The following is a 7,845-nucleotide window of genomic DNA, read 5'->3' on the forward strand; positions in this document are numbered from 1 at the left end:
AAGTTGGAGGATCGATGTTCGAAGTGCCCTGGCTATCATTTCCCCTAAATGCAGGGAGGCTAATCTTCTATTTCTAATATACATTAACTTTCATCGCTCCAAGTGACCTCTGTCACAACCGTCTTCATCACACCCTTGCTTACCGTATAAAAAGACAAGAAAGAGAGAAAAAAGTGTCTTCAAAACGTGATTGACACTATACGGAGCCGTTGAAGTTAAATTAAGAAACTCCCTAACGATGAAATTGGATTTGGTTATTCTCATGTGGTTTAACAAAAAGAAAAAAAATAGGTTTCACCAAAACATCAGTGTTTTCCAAAATTGAAGCAGACACATGACAACCACATGAAGTCTTCTCTCTCTGTGTCCTCAATTCTTCTCCAAAATTAAAGCACACACATAACAATCACCCGAAGTCTTCTCTCTCCGTGTCGTCAATTCTTCTCTCCTTCACCAAACCAAGACATCTTTTCGAGCAACTTATGTAATTAAGTTTTTCTATTATTTGCAACCACGAGACTACCAAACCACGGAAGAAAATATTTAACGGCTATTAGGTTTTATTGTAGTTCATGTGTTTATAGGATGTTAAATGGTATGTATCCTGGTGCGGTCTTTCATGTAAAGAAAACCTATCTAGTTATAACAAATGCTTGATCATGTACTAGTTTCCTAACTACAAAATGACTGTACAACTCTTTCGGCAACACTCTTTTTATTTAGCAATTTGTGCATACGACACTAAGCTCCCGGTTCATATAAACTGTTGGAATTGGAGCCGATTTCGGATCGGTTCAAGTCGTCAAACTCAGAAAAAAAGCATGTCATTGCACTCGTCTCGTCGAACTCTTAACTTTAGAGCCAAGAATCACTCAAATCCAATTCCGGATGAATGAGATATTCAAGTATGAAGTTTGGACGAAATTTGGTTAAGTTAGGGACCAAATGGCAATAAGGAAAAGTTGGTTTGGGGGCCACTTGCGCGAAGAGAACACGTAAAGATCAGACGGTTGTCGTTCTGTCTGCGCAAAAGGCCAGATCCAACGGTTCAAGATAAGCCCGTGTCGGGCATGAGGTGGGACATCTCCCAAACCTCAATCTGACGGCCATCCAACCCTCATGTTGGGCACAACTCAGGCACCATCTAACGGAGGGCGCTCATCCCGAGCATTAGAGCGACATCTGAAGCTCCTCTTTCCTGTTGACGTGATCTATAGGGAATTAAGTGAAACGTCACTTATTTCTCTCAACAGATGTGTCCTAAACCCAACAGACATGTCCCTAATGAATGTATCTCTTCGAAACCTATTTATAGGTCCCAAATTAACTCCAAATTTGATTCTGTTTTTTCCAGAGAATCAAACATTATTAGGAGATCATATTAGAGTGTCTAAGAGAAAGATTTAGAAGAGTTTTCAAGGAGTTTCATAAGCAAGAAGTTTGGTCCATTTGCATTAAGTCAGAGGTTAGTATACTTTTAAGTTCGACTGCGTTGGTACTATACATGGCGTCAATTGTCTTAAAGAAAGAGGAATACTTCACGTCGATTAAATATCTTCTTCTTCTTAGCCTCCAGTTTTTCCTTTTTCTTTTTAGTCTATCTGATTTCTTAATCAAAGACATTCTGAATTTTTCAAATCAGAAGTGTATTGATTTTAAAGTGATAAATCAGAAAACACAAAGAGAATACAATTTCACTTTCCGATCTTAAACGGATAGTGAGATTCGACTACGAATCATCTATTCTGGATAAAAGACATTATCGGTTAGAAATACGAAAGATATTGAGTTGTTCTATTCCTTAGTTTTTCTCCATTAATTTGGAAGAAAGTTTTTTAGATTGATTTACAAATAAAATCAAAGTAGTAACCAGTTTCACCAGTGATCCGGTTAGAGACTCGCTGAGTCAAATCGTTGAATCGGTACACCGAAACCAACAATCTTAAGACAATTTGATGTTACTTCGGTATACTGAACTAATTTTCTGTGTAAGATAGTAAGGGATGGAAAGTACTGTGAAGTTACAATAAAAAGTGTTGGTCTTACCCATGCCAAAAATTTTCAGATCATGAACCTATGTGCGGTTGTTTCTGAAGTTAACCTAGTCGGAGATTCAAAAGAATGGTGGGTTGACACTGGAGCCACTAGGCACGTCTATAAAGACAAAGCCTTGTTTTCTACCTATACCAAACTTGAGAAAGGCGAGTCACTGTTTATGGGAAACGCTGCAACAACTCAAGTTTATAGGAAAGGTAAAGTGATTCTGAAGTTCACTTCAGGAAAAAAAGTAAGCTTTAATGACGTCCTGCATGCACCAGACATTCGAAAGAATCTCGTGTCTGGATTTCTACTAAGCAAGAACGGATTCAAACTTGTGTTTGTTTCCGATAGTTTTGTTTTATCCAAAAGTGGGATGTATGTTGGAAAATGGTACTTATGTGGGGGCTCTTTAAAATGAATGTTGCAACTGTAACTCCAAATATTATTAATAAAGAAAAAACATATTATGTTGTTGATTCTTGTAATATTTGGCATAGGAGACTAGGTCATGTTCATTATAACTCTTTGAGAAAGTTAATGCACATGGACTTAATCCCAAAGTTTGATATTAATTATTCGGAAAAATGTCAAACGTGTGTAGAGTCTAAATTGACAAAGACTCCTTTACATTTTGTAGAAAGAAATACAAAACCATCAGAGTTAATTCACAGTGACATATGTGATTTAAAAATGGTTCAGACTAGAGGGGGTAAAAAGTATTTTATTACCTTCATAGAGGATAGTACAAGGTACTATCACGTTTACTTGCTAAGAAGTAAAGATGAAGCAGTAGAGAAATTCAAAATCTATAAGAATGAAGTGGAAAATCAACTTAATCGAAAAATTAAGATTTTGAGAAGCGATAGAGGCGGAGAGTATGAATCTCCTTTCGCTGAAATTTGTGCCGAAAGTGGCATCATTCATCAGACTACTGCTCCATATACACCTCAACAAAATGATGTACCAGAGCGAAAGAATCGAACTCTGAAAGAGATGATGAATGCTTTATTACTCAGTTTTGGATTACCTCAGAACTTGTGGGGGGAGGCAATATTGTCGGCCAACTACTTATTGAATAAGTTACCTCACAAGAAAATAGGTAAGATCCCTTATGAGTTGTGGAACGGCAGAAGACCATCCTTTAAATTCATTAAAGTGTGGGGGTGTCTGGCCAAGGTCCTGGTGCCTTTACCTAAACGGGTCAAAATAGGGCCACAGACAATAGACTATATTTTCATTGGATATGAAGAAAACATGGTGCATACAGATTGTTGGTTCACAAGTCTGATATAGAAGATATACATGTAAATACAATCTTAGAATCACGGGATGCTGAATTCTTTGAAAATATATTTCCATATCTAGATCAGATGAAAAATCTCTAAAAAGAGACAGAAACAAAGAAAATACAATAATCTCTGAAAGAGATAAAAACCTAGTAGAGGAAAAGTCGATTGAACCTCGAAAGAGTAAAAGGGCAAGGGTAGAAAAAATCTTTGGTCCTGATTTTCTAACTTATATGTTAGAAAATGAGCCTCAGACATGTAGAGAAGCTATGTGTTGCCCCTACCATTTTTATAGGGTGCTTATAACAGGACCAATTTAATACCCCTTTTTAAAACCCTACTACCCCCTTATTCTCATTCTCCTTTTTTTTTTGGCCAGCCCGTGGGGTTCTAAAGAGAGAGAAAATGTGGATGAGGTTGTGTTGGATTTAGATTTAGCCAAGAAGAAGAAGAGAAGAAAGGGAGATCAAGGTTGGTGTTTTCTTCGGTGTTCTTCGTGTGGGAGGTTCTTTGCGTTCTTTTTCTTGGCGTTTGAGGTAGATTTCTATCTCTCTAGGGTTTGAATAGTCATTTTTATAGAAAACCTAGACAAATTAGATAACACTACAAACCCTAGGTTTTAGTATTACTTGAACATAGTTTAGGGTTCTTGACACAAATGTATAAATTAGAAGTAGTAGATCCTTTATTTCTACGTACTCATTCTTAGGTCACTTTAAAATCCCAACTATGTGTGTTAGGTTTTGTAAGATATTTGCCCTAATGTCATACTTGATGAACCGTACAATCTCTATTAACATTCTCATGCTACATTCATGTACTACAATGATATTTAGGGCTGAACCATGATTTTAGCATATAACTCTTATAATTAGATGTCTCTCACTATTTAACAATACTCTTTATATAGATACATGATCATGTCCTAGAACTCAACATGATATGAGAATTTTAGGCTATTATCATCATTGATATATTACTTGCAAACATTATAAATATGAAACTCGTATGTCGTAATATACTAACGAATATGATTTTGATTTATGTATGTTGTGGTGCGATGCTATTATATGTGTGTGATGTGATGGAGTTGGTGGAGGGTTGTGAGAGTTTTGTGGTTGGTTCGACCCTCTCTACCGGATGTGATATAGGTATGGAGCGTATGGGGTCGGCACTAACACAATAGATGACTTGTGGACCACACTCTCATACAACTTGGATACCAACTTGTCATATTGCTTTTGGTTGTTTATTACAAATGGTGTGATATTATGCATGTGTGACGTGGTGGAGTTGGTGAAGGGTTGTAAGAGTTTTGTGGTTGGTTCTGAAGGAGTTGAAGAAGATGTCCTTCGACCAAGATGGAAATGCGAGCAATATGTCGGCTAGGACAATTGATGAAGAAGATCATCAAGTTCGATTAATTTAGGGGTCGTAGTGTTTAGCTAGAAACCAACTACTATCGTCGAATTACGAAGTAATTCGCGGCTAACTTCGATCGGATCCTACATCGGGTTACACATAAGAATGGGTATTTAATTGGATGATATGACTAGTGGGAGGGTGATATAACATTGGGGATGCCCCATAAACATATCTCACAGGCCTAAATAGAATTTGGGCAAAAGATAGCAAAAAGACCCGAAATAAGGGTTTTGGGCCTAGGCCGGTTCGGGTACTTCCGGGACTCGGATTGGACTGAATTTTGAAGGGTGAGTTTCTGACATACCCAGTAGTATGCCCGAAAAATTTCGTGGTGTTTGGACATCTCTTCCTTAGGGAATTGAGAAAATATCATTAATTGCTATTTTCGACTATTTCCCTAAATCTTATTCTAAAGGGTGTTTTAGGAAACCTTTGAGGAGATGTATTCTCATTAGGGTTCTATATAAACACTCTTAGGGCAGAGAATAAGGTGTGGAATTTCTCTCTAAGCTTTCTTACTCTACCACATCAAGTAGAGAGGAGAAAGTGAGTTAATTCCCAAGCTATCTTGTAGTCAAGCAAGAAGAAGGTCTTCTTATTATCAAACCACCATTGGAGTGCTAGCGAGCTTTCAAGGAGGGAGATTAAATACACCGTTTGGTGTCCCAAGTAGAGGATCTACGTTTGAAGCTCTTGGTCTTCTTTAATCTATTCAACTAACTCGAGGGAAATAGCGATTAAGGTAATCTAGCTACTATCTTCCTATTAGTTAATTACTAGTTTTGCATGAGGATCTTGGGGATACTAGTGTTAGACATTAGATGTCGTTATCCGCTATAAACACTAGTATAAGGGTATAATACCCTTCAGGTTCGACCCTCTCTACCGGATGTGATATAGGTATGGAGCGTATGGGGTCGGCGCTAACACAATGGATGACCTTGTGGACCGCACTCTTACATAAGTGGACACCAACTCGTCATGTCGCTTTTTGTTGTTTGTTACATATGTGGTACACTTTATTTCTAATGGTCACAACTCGGATACTATACTTGGACATCTTTACATGATATGTGGTTGTCTATTTGTTTTGGTAGCTCTTGAAACTGTCTATTGAGGCTTTAGAGGTTTCGAAATCTACTTGTTGGGGTCTGACCCAACCTTTTATTTTTCAGGACAAGGAAATCGGGAAGTGCCACCTGCTTGAGTCATAGTTAGCCTTGGAGGAGTTTCTTTAGTGGTTTTATTTCTTTCTTTAGGTAGTTATTTGGAGTTGTATCTCCCAAACACTTGGTGTTATTTTTGTTTGATCTTGTCCGACATTTGTGTCGATGATTTAGAGACACTCTGTGAGTTTTGAGAAACTTGGTAAAGTTTCATTAGTTGATTATATTGTTACTTTTTTAGCTTCACGTTCGATACTATTTGTCTCCTTCATGAGTATATCGTATATGTTTACTGTTCTGCGGAGAAATACTTTAAGTTTAGGTTTTCATGGCGGCCGACGTGGAAATCTGGATTTGGGGTGTTACACTATGTCAACTCCAGAAGCTCCTTTCTGGAAAGAGGCAGTGAATAGTGAGATTGAGTCCATCATGAATAACCAGACATGGGAGTTAGTAGATCTCCCGATAGGTTGCAAAGCATTAGGTTGCAAATAGATCTTCAAAAGGAAATTGAAGACAGATGGATCAATCGACAAGTATAAAGACAGACTTGTGGCTCAAGGATTCAGACAAAGAGAAGGCCACGATTATTTCGACACTTACTTTCCTGTTACTCGAATCACATCAATAAGATTGCTAATTGCGATAGCATCTATCCACAATCTAGAAATACATCAGATGGATGTAAAGACAGCTTTCTTAAATGGACAATTGGAAGAAGAGATCTATATGACTCAACCAGAAGAGATTGTGGTACCCAACCAAGAGAAAAAAGTTTGTAAGTTAGTAAAGTCGCTTTATGGTTTAAAGCAGGCTCCTAAGCAATGGCACTTGAAATTTGATCAAGCAATGTTATGAAATGGGTTCAAAATAAATGAGTGTGACAAGTGCGTCTAGACTAAGGTCACTGCTAAAGGATGTGTAATCTTATGTTTGTACGTCGATGACATGCTATTATGGGAGATAATATAGATGTATAAAAACAACTAAATAAATGTTGTCTAAGAATTTCGACATGAAAGACTTAGGGAGAGCTGAAGTCATTCTCGGAATAAAAATCTCTAGAAGCTCTTTTAGGATAAGATTATCTCAGACTCACTACGTTGAGAAAATTCTAGAAAAATTCCGTAAGAATGATATGAGTTTAGCTCAGACGCTGCTAGATCCGACTATGCATTTGATGAAAAATCGTGGTCAAGGAGTAAACCAGTTGAGGTACTCACAAATTATCGGAAGTCTGGTGTACTTGATGAATTGTACACGTCCAGACATAGCTTATTCTGTTAGCAAATTAAGTAGGTTTACTAGCAATCCAAGTAAAGAACATTGGACGGCTATAGTAAGGGTATTCAGGTATTTGAGACAAATTAAAGAGTATGGGTTATTATATACCAAATATCCAGAAGTATTAGAGGGATATGCGGATGCCAACTGGATTTCAGATACTGATGATACCAAGTCAACCAGTGGATACGTATTCACACTAGGTGGGGCTGTCATATCATGGAAATCCTCAAAGCAAACATACATAGCTCGATCGACAATGGATTCAGAATTCATTGCTCTGGATAAAGCAGGAGAAGAGGCAGAGTGGCTGCGACACTTCTTGAAGGATATTCTTATATGGACTAAGCCGGTCGGTGCCTGCAATAAAAATATACTGCGATAATAAGGCAGCTATTGCAAGAGCACATAGTAAAATGTATAACCGTAAGTCACGAAATATTCGTCGACGACATAACACCGTAAAGCAATTACTCTCAGAAGGAGTCATAACAGTATATTATGTGAAATCTAATGATAACCTAGCGGATCCATTTAAAAAAGGGTTACCTAGAGAGTTAGTAATTGTTTCATCAAGGGGAATGGTACTTTGCCTAAGGTAAATGAGTAAAGTCATAACGGAAACCCAACCTATGTGACTGGAG

The 7,845-nt window shown here is 37.6% G+C and overlaps 1 pseudogene; it reads left to right on the forward strand.

Moving 5' to 3' along the window:
• Positions 1 to 6,911: 6,911 nt before the first annotated feature.
• LOC147531816 (secreted RxLR effector protein 161 pseudogene) lies at positions 6,912 to 7,586 on the forward strand (annotated as a pseudogene).
• Positions 7,587 to 7,845: the final 259 nt, after the last annotated feature.

The sequence above is a fragment of the Eschscholzia californica genome, unplaced genomic scaffold, assembly GCF_041429995.1.
Source record: "Eschscholzia californica isolate CP2 unplaced genomic scaffold, dmEscCali1.0.p SCAF_6, whole genome shotgun sequence".
In the NCBI taxonomy this organism is placed as follows: domain Eukaryota; kingdom Viridiplantae; phylum Streptophyta; class Magnoliopsida; order Ranunculales; family Papaveraceae; genus Eschscholzia; species Eschscholzia californica.